The 19,469-nt window shown below is 36.6% G+C and overlaps 1 protein-coding gene across 8 annotated transcripts in view; it reads left to right on the top strand.

Moving 5' to 3' along the window:
* LOC129764743 (putative uncharacterized protein DDB_G0281733) overlaps positions 1 to 19,469 on the top strand; it is a 331,282-nt gene that overhangs the window by 283,259 nt on the left and 28,554 nt on the right. The gene's annotated exons all lie outside the window — the stretch shown is intronic.

The following is a 19,469-nucleotide window of genomic DNA, read 5'->3' on the forward strand; positions in this document are numbered from 1 at the left end:
AGCAGCCATATTTTGTCAGCATCTTCTCGTAGAGCTTCCGTGCCCGAGTTTTAGCCGTCGATTGTTGCCGCTCATCGCGGTTTGGGAAGTTCTGTACCTTGTATGTATGTAGTCCAGCTCTCTTCTTTGCATTCTGGACGTAGCTCTGCGACATGCCGATCTTTTTAGCCAAATCACGGCTTGAGACGTTGGGATTTGCTTTAATCATCCGCTTCACCTTTCCCTCCGTCTTTTTGTTCTCCGGTCCCGGTTTTCTTCCAGCTCCTTTGCCGTGGTCCAACGTCAACCGCTCCTGGAACCGCTTCAACACTCGGGAGACGGTTGAATGGTGAATGTTCAACATTTTTCCCAACTGCGACAGTTCAGGAAATTCCAGGTGTTTGGAAAGAATTTGTTCTCTCGACTCGCGTTGGTTCACCTTCATTTTCGTTGAATCGAAAAACACGACTTCGAGTTTGACAGCATGTAGACAATACACATCAATGAGAAAGTGTGCAAAATTTGGTTGATTTTTACCCAATGATAAAAAAGTTATACCCTGTTGAATATGTCGCAATAATTTCGTGTTCGCTCTTTATGTTAATTGTATTGTTTAAAGAAGATGCCATAGGCAAGTCTACAGCACAGAAATTGTTGGCAAAGTTCAAAAATGGCAACGATGATGTCGATGACACGCCTCGCAGCGGAAGGCCTGCTGAATTCGACGAAGAACATCTCAAATCACCTTTGATTTTTGATGAACTACGATCATAAAACGATTCTCAATCACCTATTCGACTGAAAACACCTGATCGACATGGTCAAACCATACTCCTTCACGACAACACCAGTCCTCATGTTGCACAAGTCGTCAAAGCAGTATTCCAAGAGCTCGAATGGATGCTCCTTCAGCATTCGCCGTATTTTCCGGACCTTGTATCGACCATCTTTACTGCTCCCTGTAAAACCATATGAAGGACGTTACCTTTCTATAACAAAGAGGTCCTTAAAAACTGGCGCATCAACTTCTTTGACACCCGACCAGGCGATTTTTGGCGGAACGCCAGCAACAAATTGGTCGAGAGGTGGGAATAGGTTGTAAACAGCAACACCGAATGTATAATTGATTGACTTATTGATATAATTATTGTTTTTTATTTAAATAAAAGTCTTCGGTGAAAACGCTACGAAGTTATTCCCCAATCCAATAGTTGAGAAACCGATTGTAACAATAATGACCGGCACCGATTTTCTCAAATACAAAATGCAATCCGTGTTAAATAAGATAAAGACACATTGTAAGTTATCCGATGTAGAGCACATACAGCTCACACGAGGATGTTTTGAATTTTGCTACAAGACGCGTTTTGTTGGAGAATGTAGGAGAGTGCATCTGTTCACCAAATCGCAGCTGAGAGAAGTACAAAAACCGACATTCACCCTTCAATCAACACTAAGGTTCAGAAAATTGAGCAGTCAAGGAAAGAAAACATCGTCAAGAGGCTTCATCCCTTGCTGCCTGATTTAATTATTTAGTTACAAACTTTATGGGCAATATGTGACAACAGAAATATAGTTCAAGCTGTGACAAATTATTTTTTTAAGCTGAGTTTGATTCAATGAATTTAAACATTTGATGAAATTTTTAAACAGTGATTCTGGATGCATGGTTATTATAAATGTAGTACTGCATGGGGACGGACTGTTTTTCATTCGAACATTTGACGAGCATTTCGAAAAAGTGGTTTCTCACAACAAAGAAGACATGTGATTTTCATTATGCTAAACGTCCACTACGAAAGATGTTATTACAGGTCGGACTCGATTATCCGGAATGTTGTTTTTTTTTTCATTTCGGATAATAGAATTTTCCGGATAATCGAATCATAAAAAAATTGAAAGAAAATCTCTCGGTAAACGTAAAATAACTATGATTTGCACTGATTTATTCGTACATTACAGTGTTGTAGCCATAAATTTTCTCGCGCCCCCTGAGGGAAGGGATAATGTTTCGAAAATCGAAAAAATATTTATCGTCTCGTTACAGCTCGTGGACCAAAATATTATTCAAATGGTCAAGTCCAACTACAAACAAAGGTTTATGCGTGAGCATAAACCTTTGAATTTTCGAAAAGGACTTCCTGCAAAATGTTGATTTCCGCGAAAAAATACCCTATACAAAATTTAAGCTCAATTGAACTGTCGCACAGCCGTCAAAGTTTAAGTTTATTGAAAACCATTAAATCACTCAAGGGATATTATCAAAAATCGAATTTCGGGATTTAGATGAAAAAAAATTGAGATGACAGTAGATTCATGCAATTTAGAAAACATTTTGCATCAACTTTTTTTTTTCAAAACTCCAACTTCATGCACTTCCTCTCTTGTGTCTGAGCTATCTACAACGAGCAACAAAGGAGAAATCGTAGGATGTAAAGTCTCCGTGAACAAAGGAAAAGAAGAAGAACGAGGGAATATTTGCCTAGAGTATAAACAGTTGATCTCGCTGAGGCAAACTTTCATTCTTCGTGAGGAAATCGACTGAACAACATCGTTGCTGGGCGAGCTGGATGGCGTGGAATTGAATGCTTTTCTCAAGGCAATGAGGGTAAAGAAGTAATATGATGGATACAGTGAAATTTTCCCAGGACCTTTTTGCAGGTTAGAGACGAATGAAGTGAAGAAGTTGAAAGCCTCTCTAATTCAACAAGCAAGTAAAGAAGGTATACACTCAGTCTCGTTCTGAATTCAAAGCAATGAATATCCCTTGTTCTTCCTTGTTTTGCGTCATCATATGTCTTCGTTTCGGATTGAGCTGTGGACGCGACCAAATTACTCACTCACTGATGTCTCTGGCATTGCAATCATTGCATCAAACTGACGCCATTCCATTAAGGTTCTGAGCTACACAATTGTGTGGGGAATCATCAATTTGTGGGGAATCATAGGCTATCATCGACTCACCAAGAAAATAAATGTTCTGGAATTTTGTGAGTAATGTGGTTTCGCATGACGGTAGGAAAACTCTCTCTACAAAGGATGACAGCTAAGCTAATCTAGACTGATAATATTAACAGAAAGAGCTTCTGTTGAGAAGAGCGCAAAACGGAGATAAGTGTGTGTATATTTAGTTGCTTCAAGCCATCGCTATATGGACATTTGTGTGCGTACGTGCGTGCTTCATAACCCGTAAAAGTAAAAAACCCCATTTGTATCTGATCCCGTGTGCATTGACCCTGTCACGATGAAACTATGGCCTATTTTTTTATGCTATAATTGACGATTGTTTGGTGTTATGGTGCAAATATTCAGCCGTAATGATAAATATAAACAAGGAGGGAAGATAGCGGGAGGGAAATATTTGCGCTAGGGTATTAGTAATGAATCTCTGCTGAGACAAATATTCAGCCTTTTTCCAAGCAGTTAACATTGTTCGTCATCATAAAGGCTGCGTTGGTGCCTTTGACATTGCATCAATGCATTGAACTAACGCTATGGTGGAGCAGGTGTTAAGGTTGTGCGCCAAAAAATTATCAGCATGTATTGTTTTGCGAGCACAAGAATGAATCATCAAACAATTTTCGTCAAATGATTATACAATAAAAAAAAAACATTTCAGGGCGACCAAACTGGTAGAATGGTTATTTCAAAATTTTCGTAGCATTATAAAATGATATCCGCAATTATAAACAAGCGACTTGAATTAATCTACAGCGTAGTTCTACGTCAACAATGCGGACGTGTCTTGAACACAACCTCCTATAATTGTTTTCGAGTGAAACAACATTTTTCAGAAAGTACTATTCTTAAATTTTATTGGCACTTTAATGCACATCGTTACTCATGCATTTGTTTTTAAACCGGAATAAATAAAAATTTGCCAAACAAGTTTTATTGAATATATTCTGAAACATGTGCACCATATCTGGCAACGTCACCTCCAATAACAAAAATCGCGGATAACGCAATAGAAGGCTAAAAACCAACCACCATCGCGAAAAAAATATATTTCAGCATGTTTCACCAATACAGAAATCATTGAACTAAAGGGTGTGTCACATAAAATTGCATCACGGAAAAAACGCTGAAGAAGTTCGCCCAGTAGACCGATCCTTTTGAAAATTTTAGACAGTAAAATAAAAACTATTAAACAACTTTTGGCATTTTCTTTTTATTCATACTTCGAGCCCAAGCCCGTATGTTCGTACCTTCCTCTTTACCCCGTCCATAAGGTTCTGTACAACGTCAGGTTGTAGTTTTTTTTTTTGAACAGAAATCCATTTTCTCTTGAAGTCCGCCTCTGATTTGACAACTTTTGGGTTCTTCCAGAGGGCCTGCTTCATAATCGCCCAATATTTCTCTATTGGGCGAAGCTCCGGCGCGTTGGGCGGGTTCATTTCCTTTGGCACGAAGGTGACTCCGTTGGCTTCGTACCACTCCAACACGTCCTTTGAATAGTGGCACGAAGCCAGAAGATGGTCGGGCCCTCGTGCTGCTTCAATAGTGGTAGTAAGCGCTTCTGTAGGCACTCCTTAAGGTAAACCTGCCCGTTTACCGTGCCGGTCATCACGAAGGGGGCACTCCGCTTTCCGCAAGAGCAGATCGCTTGCCACATCATGTACTTTTTGGCAAACTAGTAGTTTCTGCTTGCGAATCTCCTCCGGAACGCTGAATTTGTCCTCTGCGGAGAAGAACAACAGGCCCGGCAGCTGACGAAAGTCCGCTTTGACGTAGGTTTCGTCGTCCATTACCAGGCAATGCGGCTTCGTCAGCATTTCGGTGTACAGCTTCCGGGCTCGCGTCTTCCCCACCATGTTTTGCCTTTCGTCGCGGTTAGGAGCCTTCTGAACCTTGTATGTACGCAGGCCCTCCCGCTGCTTGGTCCGCTGGACGAATGAACTTGACAAATTCAGCTTATTGGCGACATCCCGGATCGAACTTCTCGGATCACGTCTAAACTGCTTAACTACGCGCTTGTGATCTTTTTCACTGACGGAGCATCCATTTTTGTCGTTCTTCACCTTCCGGTCAATGGTTAGGTTCTCGAAGTATCGTTTTAGTACATTGCTGGCCGTGGATTGGACGATTCCCAGCATCTTACCGATGTCCCGATGTGACAACTCCGGATTCTCGAAATGAGTGCGCAGGATTAATTCACGACGCTCTTTTTCATTCGACGACATTTTTCCAAATTTACGAAAAATTGATAGTGAAGCATGGCCAACGTGATCTATACACTCTTACCTGATTGTAAGCGAAAGCTGAAGATATAATTCCTAAAAATTAAATTTCTACAGCGTTTTTTCCGTGATGCAATTTGATGTGACACACCCTTTATCTGTTCTACTGTAATTATAAAGTAATTTAACAAATTATTCAAATTATCTGATCAAAAAATAAGAAAAAAATCAAAACTAAAATATTCAGGATAATCGAATCTAAAAAAAATGAATTTACCGTCCCATCTCGTTCATCCAATGTCCCATCGTCCCATCGTAGTGGAAATGGTGCTTACGTCACTCCTTCTTCAAGTTTTTACGGGGTCATTTTTCCACATTTCTGTAAAACTTCGATGTTTTTGGGAGAATTCGGCATCCTTCACAGATTAATAACAAAAAAGAAAAATGTGAACTTTGGCGCTTACGTCACTTTGTGAGATTACAGCAGTACTGGAGGTACTCCTTTTGATAAATTTCGTGGTTCCAGGAGTTACGAAAGCTTCCACGTCTACAGATAGAATGTGGAATTTTTGAGAAAATTTGTTCTATTTTTGCAATTTTGCCTCTAATTGAAGTATAACGTACTTATAAATTTGGCCGATAACGCCGTTTTATCATCATCCAGAACATAATCCATCTTATATCATAATATTATTCTGGAACTCATATACGTAGGACCGAATCTGCAATCTGCAGTTTTTAATCTGGAATCTACAATTTGAACCTAGAACCTTTGAAACAGATACACGAATTTGAATTAATGTAATCTCGTCTAAGAATCTGAAATAAGGAATCATTAATCTAAAAAATTGATACGAATCTGGAATTTATAACCTGGGACATCATTCGCATGGGTCTGAAAAATTATGGATAATGTGATGAACTTATTGTTTCTGAGCTAGATTCGACTATCCCTGAAATTGAATAACAAATGCTTCGTCTATAATATTTTGAATAGACTACAAAGTGACACTCTATAACAGAATGAACATTGCAACATGAGAGAAAGAAATCAAAGTAGGACACATCTTGATATGTTACTACCATAGTCGTACACAAAGCACAGCACAGTTTGTAACAACAATATAATATTTCTTTCCTAGCACAGGGAGCCCGATTTCATGCATCGTTCGACTGTCATCTCAAACATGGCAACATCAAACGCTGTTCCATTTCGTTTGATTGAAATTGAAAGCGTAAAAGCTCGGGATCCAATTTGCGTAACAGCTTTGCTACCCAGTGAGTAAATCCCAATTTCTATTCGCCTACACACAGCGTGTATGCACCCGACGGAGCCACGAGCATTCCCTTAGTATACTCCATGTCACGCTTTTCCCTCTGAAGTTTGCCTCCGAAAGAACTCCGTTGTCGACGGCTGTTTGAACAAGATGGAATATTTATGAAAAATGCTTTGTGTGTGATGGCCCGCTGTACAGATGTGAGAAGATATTTAACATGGTTTACAAGTTGCAACTGTTGTCCAATAGCAAATCGTACAGATTGTTAAGTGCAAACGCAGGGAAATTATAATTTTTGTAACATTTTCAAACATCTGAATTTCTGTAGTTCTATATTATTTGGAATAACTATATCGGGTTGTTGACTCATGCTAATCTCATGCTATGATTCCATACATAATATGTGGGAAATTATGATAGCCCGGATTCGAGCGTATTTTCGAAAATCGATTCCGACTCTTCTCTCAATTTCTCAAATCATCCAATGTAACCACCATTTTCGATCGACTACGATGTATTTCAATATCGGTTTTAGTATGTCAAACACGTAAACCCATGTCTTATCATTACGTATAATACGTATAATGGACGAGTGATCAAAATTCAGTCGGTTTGTAATATTTAGATTCCCACTTCAGAAATTTATTTTGCATCTGAAAGAATGGTTTATTGATTCATTGATCCTGTGACACAGTATATAACAGTAAAGAGTTATACAACAAATCGGTACTCCGCTGAAAACCCAATTTCCTGAACGACGCTTTCTTGACCATTGACCGACACCGACTCCACATTGGCGACATAGTGAGTACGCCTTCTCATTTACCCTCATTTGGAATAAATAATAAAAGTGCTCCAGGCAGTACTTTGCTCTGGCTTGTCCAACCGTCATTTGGCTGTAAATGCATAACCACGAGCAGGAGGAAGAGGAGATCTCGTATCTCATGCATAAAACGACAAAAAGTCTGCATTTACATCACCACTCAATTTGCATCCCGACAGCAAATACTGCTTCCACACTGCCGCCGGAAGGGTATTTGCTATCGTGGAGATGAAAGATTTTCTCGTTGTGAAGGAGAGATATGAACTGGAGGAAAATTGTAATAGCATACATTTAACAATGTGGATCGCATTTGTTGAACAAACTATCCACTGGGTGCACGAAGACAGAGGAATTGTATTATGAAATGAGGATATCTCAGACAAGAAACACATATAAAATTTAAGTGAATAACTGTTGATTTGATGAATGTACTCCTCGACATTACAAGCTAACCGATTTCTCTGGAAAAAATGGATTCTGCGGAGATTTAAATGGAGGTGTGTTATTCGAATTGTATGATTAGTCGATTCATCATAATTGATTCCGAAATGCTTTCCAGCCACTCCATGCGACATGAACTGTCGGATTGTCTCATTTTCTAATCAATATTTTTTTGTAATTCAATTCGATGGTTGGGTTTAATCAAGTCATGAATTTAGTTTGTTTTTTTAACCGGTTGCGATTCAATGCAGGAAACATCTCCCTTATGTTTGTTTGGCACTAGTTTTCTTTTTTTTTGTGATATTCGCTTGACCAAGATTCTCTATAAGAACGTCCAGATTTAAAGCATATTTTTCTAGTAAAATTGTTATTGTGTTGTTTTTTCAATTTCACCTTCTTTCAAGCAACTCTTTTAGTGGTAGTACACCAACTGACAACATAATAAAAGAAATTTACTATAGGGTAAGTGGGGAAAATTGGACCCCCTAAGGAAATCGTCTAATATTTCCGAACCATAACACTGAGCTACACTTGTTTCCGCTCAATCAATCATGTTTAATCATTATATCAAGCTTCAAACTACCAAATATGTAATAAAATAAAAGAGATGATTTTTGGAAATTAAAATTTGATGTGGGGTGTGGGTAGGGTGACAAATCAATGTTTTGTACAAAGAAAATCCGTCCTTGATGGCCTGCGTTGCTCTTTCAAGCTCTTCCTTCTTCCAACGTTGTATGTCCATTCTTTTTTGTAATTCCGCGGCATCTGGAACCAATTAGGGCAAAAAAAAAGTCTCAAACCACACACCATGCATAAATTAAAGTGCAATTTTTTGACGTAGGACTACGTCTTTCATTTCTATACTGGGGTGTAAGTTCAAACTTTCGAAAACGAAAGCATTACGCCGGAAAATGAGATTTTGAGTGTTAAAGAACGAAATAGAATGATAAACACTTCATTCGAAAGATAAAATGTCTACGCGTTGTATACTTGTTACTTTTTGATCCAAAAATTTGTTTCCAAGCCCTAAAATTGCTTTCAAAACAGGCTATTGAAATCACACCAATCGGTAGATAAGCGAGTACCGCTCGGAAATCCACTCAGTTATAATTTCGCAACGACTGAGATACGATCGCTGGAATGGATGGATGTTTCCCTAACACAGACTTCAAAACCAGGGGAAATAAGTATTGCAAAATAGATGCAAGCATTGGGTACTTTAAACTCACTTGCGTATCTGGAAATTGGAATGTTTCCCTAACACAGACTGCGAAATCATGAAGCTTGAGGGAAATCAAGATTGCAAAACAGATTCAAGCTGCGGGTACTTTTGTACTCGCTTGTGTTTCTGGAAATCGGAATGTTTCCCTAACACAGACTTAAAAACCATGGAGCCAGGGGAAATTAGCATAGCAAATTAGATGCAAGCAGCGGGTACTTTTGAATTCGTTTGCGTTTCTGCAAATTGGAATGTTTCCCTAACACAGATTTCAAAATCATGAAGCCTGGGGAAATCAGCATTGCAAAATAGATGCGAGCTGCGGGTACTTTCGTGATCGCTTGCGTTTCTGGAAATCTGAATGCTTCCCTAACACAGACTTCAAAACCAAGGATCCAGGGGAAATTTGCATAGCAAATTAGATGCAAGCTGTGAGTACTATTGTACTTGGATTGACTATGGATTTGATATGGTATGTCACAGTGTAGTGGATATGATCGAAGTGGATATTATATTACATATCGAAGAAATCACATTTATAAAAGTAGTGTTATAAAATTATTTGTTTACGAATGCTGCAATCGATCGTCGTTATTGAGAAGTTGGAATTGTTGGGAAGGGGGTCTTATTTTCGCTGTGTATTTCCAAGGAGGAAACCATTCCTTCTCAAGCGTTAATAATCCTGCTCCGGATCAACGATGATTCCAACTGTCGGGGCTTGGGGAGTGGGTACTATTTGCGCTGAGTATTTCCGAGGAGGAATCGATTCCCCCTTTGAACGTTAATAATTTTTTTCCGGCTAAACGAAGTGGTACCACTTTATTCGAAAGATGAAAAATCTAAGATTTATATGCTTGTTACTTATTGATTGCTAAATGAACGTTAGTCCTACGTCCACCTTGCGGTTATATCTAAGATATAACCCACTTCTAGTTTTTCATCTATTGTTATGAAGCTTACAGTTTCGCTGCATCAAATGGTTCCTCTTCTGTAAGCGAATAGAATTAACTGCACAATTCACGGAAAGTTTATTTAATCAACGGGAAAAACCTTGAAACCACGATCGAAAGACTTACATTTTTTACAATCAAAGTGCTTTCTTTGTTCATACTACCGTTTCCCTCCACCAGTCGAATTTAGCCAAAAAAAATTCTACGTTAGTAACATACGGTTCAACAATAAAAGGAGATGACATTATTAAAAAAAAATCCAAGATGGGCCGTATTTTTTGAGATAAAGGGACGATCCAAATCACCCCAACTTACCCTACAATTCAATACTGAAGTCGCTCAAAAACTTATATGTTGAGGTCTTTATGACCTTTACAGTTTAGTGTAGCGGTACTCATGGTTTTATTCAGAGGGGCCACAAACACGTGCTAGTCATGGGGTCGCGGGCCGTAAAAAAAAATAAAAAAGGGTGGTGTCCAAGACACGACCGCATTGTGAACGTAGGACTACGAAATTATATATCCAAGAATGAAAATATTTAGTATCGTAAACCGGGGACAAATTGATCACGATTTTAGGAAAAAAGTAAATATTTCCGAAATGTTTTGATTAAATCAAACCCAATTATTTTTAAAACCAGTACTGGTGTCAAGTTCACAAAACGTTTTTCAAATGTTAGTTTGGAAAATTTTTAACGAAAAAATTCAAAACATGCCTTTGGGGTGAAATTGATCAATCTATTTTTCTTATTATTTTCTAGTGTAATGTGTACGAAAACGTATAAAAATTCACTGATTTCTTTACCTATGGTTATATAAATGATAATTCAAGCGTTTGAAGATCGATATTTCGCATAATGAGGTTTAGTTCTGGACATAAAGTAGTCACTTTCCCCGGAAACCTGATCCGAAACATATTCGGGTTACGTCAGTTATTTGTTCATTATTTATTTATTTATTTATTCATTTTCGTGAAAGAAATTTTGACTACATACAATAAATTTCATTGAAAAAAAAATATCTCTAAAATTGAAATGCGTTTTTCTCGAAAACATATGCTTTTAAAATTCAGAAAAAAATAGATATAAATAGCTCTTAGAATTTCCAACAAGTTTTCCATACATCGGACGATGGGCACATTTACATGGAAAAAGTTTTTAATGTTTAATTGAAAAAAATACTATTAATGTTTAATTCGTAACATTTTTATTCATAAATTATCGCAATTTACTGCTCTGCTAACTTCTCTCTATTTGGAAACATGTCAAGAACATGTCAAACGTGAGAATTTACACACAAAAATGTTACGAGAAAAACATTATTTTTTTCAGGAGTCTTCATACAGAAATGACTTATATTCCGAAAACTATAACAGATAGAAAGTTGACGTCTTCGATAAAAGTTCGATTTTAATAAGATCTAAAACTTTGTTGAATACACTATATCGCTATCTTGACTTTAAACAAAATTATGATTAGTTTTATTTTTTTCAAAAAAAAAAAATATAAAAAAGTTGTTGTTGGAAAAACTTTTTTCCTGTAAAAGTGCCCATCTTCCGAAGTATGGACGACTTGTAGGAAATTTTAAGGGCAATTCATATATATACTTTTGGGAATTTTAAAAGAATACGCTTTTGAGAAAAATGAATTTTAATTTTTAAAATAACTTTTTTTTCAGCGAAATTTTTTTCTAAAAAACGTTTGGTATTTTTTCGTAAAATTTTTAACCATTTCCTACATTTCATCCTTTGATAAGAATTTTGTAGATATCATAGTTTTTAAGTTATAAATTTTTGTAAAAATTTAAGAAAAAAAATTTGGCTTTTTCCAAAAAGTAAGCTAATTGTTTTTCGAATATTTCAAGTATGCAAAGTTGCTTAAATGACCCATGTCATGTCGTTAAATGACCCACAACATTTCACTACTATCTGAGATGGTGCTGCCAACGGCCAGTCGAGTTGGCATGAAATTTGTCAATGTTTTATTGAGTTAAATATTATTCCTACGGTACATGTTACTTTTTAGCTGTTTTTATTCATTGTTGTGTCAATTAATTCGCAGTGCTGATTGTATATATGCATCATGCAATTGATAGGAGCGTTGTTTGCATAATTTGTCCTGGATGTTTTGATTAGAAAACAAATTGTGTGTTCTTAGTTGACGCCCATTTTTTCTAGTAATTCAGACGATTGTATTTATTGCGAAATGAGATTATTAACGAAAGAAAGCGTTGCAAATTTACGGAGTTCTTTTAGTGCTTGGATGTTTATGAGCATGCAGCATGCTTGATACGAAGGAAGTGGAAATGAGGTCCAGTTCAACTTACGGAGTGCAAATAAGAGAAACTGTTACTGGACTGACTCAACAAAATTAGGTCATATAGGTTTGAATTAATCTCAAATATGATAATTTTGAAAAATTTTGAAGTTTGATACTTCAACTGACGAATTTTGTTTTGTTTTGGGTTCTAGAATTTATGACCATTGAATTCGTTCCCGCCATGTCTTCGGAATACGTGGGCCGATTCCGATGAAACTTTAAAGGGTACTCAAATGAAACAGATGGAGTTTCAAATGAAACTTGTCTCGACCAATTCGGTTCAGCAGTTTCCGAGAAGACTGAGCTGCAACATTCATTGTCTGGTTAAGAAAAACAAAGGTTCTCTTCTATGGTTCTTTTTCGTAAAATTGTTTTTTTTTCTCACTTGTTTTAATAGTAAATGTATCCATCTGATTACAATTCCAACTCGTAAGAAATCAGCTGAGTGTTAATTAATATTTTTGGCGTCTATTAATATTGTTTTGATGTGTTGAAAATATGTTGCTTTACCATGGTTAAAAATGGAAACTAAAATGCGATTTAGAAAAAGAAAAATTTTCATGCAATATAATAAACGATTTGATAAAAACCACAAACGAAAAGAACTTACAGGTGATTATTAAACGTTTCATATTGAAGTGTTTAAGATTTAATTGAATAATACCTTCGAAATGTTTACTTTGTTTTCATTAGTACGTTTGATCAATTTCACTCCGGTGATCAATTTGCCCCCGGATGACTGTACGATGATTTGGAAGCACTGACAAGGGCCAGTGAATAAATGCTTTCACTGAGCTGGGGCTGCGAAAATTTTCAGCAGATTTTTAAATTAGCTCTCAGAATTAACTTGCGCTGTCGATTGCTCGCTGTCTAGCGCGGTACTGAAGCACTGAACTCACCTAACTCATCAGGTAGTTTTTCAGTATCTTTTAGCAAAATTACATTTCCATGGCTCATAAATATAGCGTTCCAAAAATACTCCAAGCTCTATCAGAAAATCCAAACTAAATAGTGTAAGTGTTACGTAACAAAATACTCTTTTCACATCCGGCTTGAAATGTGCTGTGCTTTGACGTCCATGTTAACCCGGAAGCAATACACGAATTCACGAAAATCAATTGAACGTTTAACTTTGAAAAAAGTAACTCAAAAAACGGAAAAAAACACATCTCTGATTTTTGAATATGTTATGCAAAAAAAATTTCAGCGCGCTTGGTCCCGAGACCATGAAAACTATAATGAACCAATACAATTGATAATTAAAAAAACCAAATCCATTTTTTTAGAAAGCGTAGTTTTTTTTCGAAGAAATAAAAAGGTGCTTCTTTTTTGAAAGTCGCAAAACGTATTCAAAATATGTTTCGTTTCTCACCCTATGATACTGTTTGTAATAATTTTATTCGCCCATTTTTTTCATATTTTCTCATGAGACGGTTCCATTAAATATGATTAATAGTTTCAATAAGAGTAAATATTTCGTAACGACATTCTTCAATACTCAGAAACAATTCGGTAATGATAATCACGATAACACGTACACGCAATAGGCCAAACAATGAATTGAAAGCAACGAAAAAAATTTTTTTTCACTTTGTTTTCTGACTAGAAGATTTTTTGTCTATTCAATTCATGAATTGTCACAGATTCTTCCGGATTTTTTTTGTGATAAACAGAAAGTATCTTCTTCTTCTTCAATGGCACTAACGTTCCTAGAGGAACTTCGCCGTCTCAACGTAGTATTACTTGCGTCATTTTTATTAGTACTTAGTTGAGATTTCTATGCCAAATAACACGCCTTGAATGCATTTTGAGTGGCAAGCTCTAGAATACGCGTGATCACAGTGCAAGTCGGAGGAAATTTCTTTGACGAAAAATTCCCCCGACCAGAACGGGAATCGAACCCGAACACCCGGCATGTTAGTTATGACGCTAACCACTCGGCCAAGGGAGCACAGAAAGTATATTACAAATGAATTTAAAAAAGCGTTAAATTGAAAAATATCAGCATCGCCGAAAATCTTATTTGATTAAATGATGAAACCATATAGGGTAACACGGGGTGATTTGGTCATATGGGGTGATTTGGACCACCCCTTTATCTTAAAAATTACGGCTCAACTTGGATTTTTTATAATGTCATTTCCTTCTATTGTTGAACCGTATATACCTAAAGTAAAAAAAACTTTGGTAAAACTTCACAAGTAGAGGGAAAGGTAACATAAACACAGCAAGCACTTTGATCGTCAAAAAATGTGAGTTTTCCAATAGTGGTTTTAAGGTTTTTCCCGCTGATAAAACAAACTTTTCGTGTATTGTGCAGTAAAGTTCTGTTCGCCTACAGAAGAGGAACAATTTGATGTAGTGAAACTGTAAGTTTGATAAAAATAAATGAAATTAATTGCATTTTAATTTTTGCGTGTCGTGTGGGGTGACATGGACACGCTTCTGTGGGGTGAATTGGTCCTACAGGTTTGACACTTTTCTTTGGTCTAATTGATTTCAGATGCCGCTGAATTACTAAAAGAGAATGGACAGACAACGTTGGAAGAAGGAGGAGCTTGAAAGAGCAACGCAGACCATCCAGAACGGATTTTCTTTGACCAAGCATCAAAAGTGTTTGAAAATGCTCGACCAACAGTGAAAAGATTCATGCAGAATTCGAGATGGTGTCAATCCAACTTTTCTGGTCTGGAATCTGGCCAAGCCACCTGGTGTCGATCCCAAAATATCGTTACTGATTGTAACATTATCCCAAAATACTTTACATAAACATAAGTATGTTTTGATGTAGGATTACGTCTTTCGGGAACATATTGGGGTACAAATTGAAAATCGAAAATCGAGCACATCGTAAAAATTGTCCAATTTCAAAAGCTTATTGCTCAGTCATTCTATGATGGATTAATGCAATTTTTGCGTCAATCGATTTCGGTACTCCATAACATTTTCTCATATTGAAGAAAATAATATATCTCATGAAATTAACTATCGAATAATTGAAAAATCTCAACCCCTATCCTAAAGGAAATATCTCCTTCTGATTGGTCGAAATTGACGATACATGTGGCGGGTCCCTAACAGAGACATCAAAACCAAACTACCTGGAGGAATCGGCATTGCATGTACATGAAAGCGGGGGGAACTTTTGTTCCTTCCGATATGTGTTCCCTAACAGAGACATCAAATCTAAGCTGCCTGGGGGAATCGGCATTGCAAATACATGAAAGTAGGGGGAAGTTTTGTTGCTACCGAAATGTATTTCCTAACAGAGATATGAAAACCAAGGTGCCCGGGGGAAATCGGTATTGCAAATATATGCAAGTCGGGGGTATTTTTATATTGCAAGTAGAGTGAGTGATACGATTAATTCTAGCAAATAAAATTATAATTTGGAACTTTGTTGCTTCGTGAAATTTCATATCAATGACCGATCGTGTATTGTGAAAAATTTAGCAAAAGTGTAAGTGTAAAATAGTATATGGTAGCTGTTGTGGTAAAAATGACTTGATATATAAAACGATTAATTTCAATTTTCATATATAAAAACCAAGGTGTGTTCCCGCTCGAGAACGGGTCGTTCGGGTTAAGCTGTCTGTTTTATTGTGTTCATTTTCACCCAAGGAAAGTTTATACGGCCAGAAAAATTGGAAATGTGAAGAAATATTAGAAAAAGTGTTTTTCAATATGCTCTACATATAGTATTAGTTGTTGTTAGTCCAATTAAAATTCGCATTGAGTTGAATAAACACTCAGGAAGTAAAAATTATTACCTTTTCCATTTCAATTATGTTTTCTCTATATTAAAGTAACATGTTTCTACTGATGAGAAAAAATGATAATTGTGTTTGGAACTGGCAATTATCTTATATTACATTGGTGAGTTTTTTTCTTTAGTTCATCCATAGGAGGCACCTCGTCTAGGCTCAGAGGCACAGAGAATGGTTTTCATCATATCTCGTTCCACTTCGATATATTTTCTCTGATACGCACCATCCAACGACTGTTTACCATCCTTCTGTCATCATCACTCGGTAAACACTGGTGGAGTGAACAAACAATACCCAAAAATCAAACAAAACGGCCCTTTTCAGAGCCATCAAAACATTATCAAAGCGTTTAACGATGTAATTCTTCAAACATCCAAAATCAACAGATAGCCTAACGGAATTCTACGTCAACTATGCGGTCGTGTCTCAGACACAACCCTCCTATGACTTTTTTTCGATGAAACACACACTGGACCAAATCACCCCACAGCCGGTTAAAATCACCCCGCATCAAATTTTAATGTCTAAAAATTATCTCTTTTATTTTATGATATATTTGGTAAATTGAAGCTTTATATAATGATTAAACATTATTTATTGAGAGAAAACAAGTGTAGCACAGTATACAATGTGACAGTTTTTATTTGGACCGTATTGGTTTGGAAATATTAGGCGATTTGCTTAGGTGGTCCAAATTCCCCCCTTTTCCCCAACATCCGTTCCGTCCACCGCATTCTGCTTTCCACATTCATTCACTCCATTCGCTCTCGAACAGTTCGCTCGTAATCGCAAATGACCGTTTGTTTACTCTTTTTGGTGAACTAGTTCTTTCGTACCATTCGCGAACGGTTAGCCCATCTCTGCCACGGAGGCTAACAGCCGAATTGTATGCAAACTTGTTGTTTGTTGCGCTACTCCCACAGCGAGTAAAATCTATAAAACATACTCACTTTAATCGTTATATTGTTATATTGTTGTTTGTTGTTTTACTATCTCCACTGTTTGTGTCTTAACCAAAAAAAAAGCTAAATAAATTAACAAAAAAAACTAAATAAATATATCATATGGCATTTTTCGCAATAATTTTGCGTAACATGCATTTGAAATACCTTAATTTTTCGTAGAGTGACCCCCATATATAGAAATCAAAGACGTAGTCCTACGTCAAAATAGGAGCATGGAATAATGAAGAAGAGAAATTACATCTTGGAGAAAGTCATGATGTACCTCTACAAAATGCCGAACGAACTAGGAACTTTCATGCAGAGTACCAGAAAAAACTGAATTCCAGGGAATATCATGGATACTCATTAGATTTGCATTTCAACGCAGTTACTAGAATAGCCAACAACAAAAACAGGAAAAAAACTGCGTACTAATATGTTTTTTGACTGCAGATTCTTGAAAAATGAACCATATAAAATGTTCTAAAAAACTTCGTTTAACATCTTTCACCTTAAAGAGGAAGGTACATATACGGAAATATTATGCTCCGCTTCAAATATAATATTAGAACAATATTAATCTCCAGCTCCACCTGACCAGTTTCGGAAGAAAAACATAAATATATTATATGTTTACTACCATACATTCCTCCAGTTTTTCATTTTGAAAATCCATAAAACTGATAAAAATGATAAAAAATATTACTATTTATAATCATTAATAAATGTTCATGTGTGCACCCGTGGCCGAGTGGTTAGTGTCTCACATTATCATGCCGGGTGTTCGGGTTCGATTCCCGTTTTGGCCGGGGAATTTTTCGTCAAAGAAATTTCCTTCTATTTGCACTGTGGTTACGCGTATTCTAGAGCTTGCCCCTCGGAATACATTCAAGGCGTGTTATTTGGCTTAAGAAATCTCAACTAAGTATTGATAAATGATGCTAGTTAATACATACGTTGAGACGGCAAAAGTTCCACAGGGAACGTTAACGCCATTCAAGAAGAAGAATAAATGTTCATGAATTTTTAGTTCTCTTACTTATAGTTGAAACTCATAGTTCTCATACCTAAAGTCATTTATAGAACATTCAGTTAATTTAAAAAATGGTCTAACTCAATTCAAACTTTAGAAACAACGTTTTCGTATGAAATTCACAAAAAAAATCATATTCATAAGAAATTTCCATTAATCAAGACTAATAAAATTCTTAATAGAGAAAGTTGTATAATGTGAAAATATTTTTTAATTTATTTAAATGCAATTCATCAAATATCTCGAAATAAGAGATATATGACTTAGACTTTTATAATTATGGGCACATCCTGCGGCAAATAAAATTTGCTCCATTCAACACGGTGACAAAATAGAAACCGAGGTTGACCAGAGCGAGCACAATATTTATACTTCGATGAACCTTCAAGCATATCCATAGATTTTTGTGATTTCACTAATTTTTATAGATTCTTGTTATTTCCGCATTTGGCCTTCAAAGCAGTTCTCGCATGTAACGCTCTCATTTTCGAAATTTGAGAAAATTGTTATGTAGGGATTTTTGAGGCCGGGAAGGTTTTCGTGATAGTTCTGGGCCCCTCCCCCCCTTCAGGGGCTGCCATACAAATAAAACACAATTTTTTTCATTTCTCGGAAATTAGTCAAGCAAATGAAACCAAACTAGGCATATTGCGGTTTTAGGCTGCAATAAATGTTTCTGTGGTGGTTAGACTCTCCACTCCCTCTTCTAACGCAACCTCGACCCCACCTCCCCCCCCCCCCCCTTTTCACGTTACGTAATTTGTACACGACGCCTAAGTATTTCTATGGTGGTTAGACACTCCTTCCGCTCTCTAAGGGTGGGTTATCATACAAATTAAACACAAATTTCTGCATAACTCGAAAACTAGTCAAGCAAATGGAGCCAAATTTGGCATGTGAAGGTTTCGCGTGGCACGAAACGTTTCTATGGTGAATACACTCCTCCCCCCTTCTCTAAGGGGGGATGCCAGACAAACGAAACACAAACTTCAGCATAACTCGAGAATTCAGCATAACACATATTTCAACCAAAAATATTCCAACCAAACATGACAATTGAAAATTTTCAGAAAAACTTTAAAGGTAAAAGGGAAAATTCGGAAAATAAAATTCCCATATGATCTACAATTACATAGTGACAAGTGCTATTAGTCCATTTGATGTTTTGATTGATCTTTGTTCGAAACTGGAAATGGAATTTAATGTGATGAAACGCACTCCTATATCTTCTTCTATGTATACCAAAAAAAAGGATCGCCGGATGTGTTGATAAGAGCAGAACTCGAGGAAGGAATTGTCCGATTTAAGGGCTGTCTTTATTCTATCTTATTTTCTGTATAAAGCATTTATTCCATGTAACAGAGAAACATGTTATTTGCAAGTGGTTGAAAAATCTTGAACGAGAATTATGTCTGAAAATAATCTGATATTATAATGATGAGTTTTGTTAGAAATACTAGGAATTTTATAGTAAAAGGTAAATTCATCGGGGTCGATTAGAAGATCAATCAATGAACAGTTCTGCGATTGCACCCATGA

The sequence above is a fragment of the Toxorhynchites rutilus genome, chromosome 2 (genome assembly GCF_029784135.1).
Source record: "Toxorhynchites rutilus septentrionalis strain SRP chromosome 2, ASM2978413v1, whole genome shotgun sequence".
NCBI classification, from domain to species: domain Eukaryota; kingdom Metazoa; phylum Arthropoda; class Insecta; order Diptera; family Culicidae; genus Toxorhynchites; species Toxorhynchites rutilus.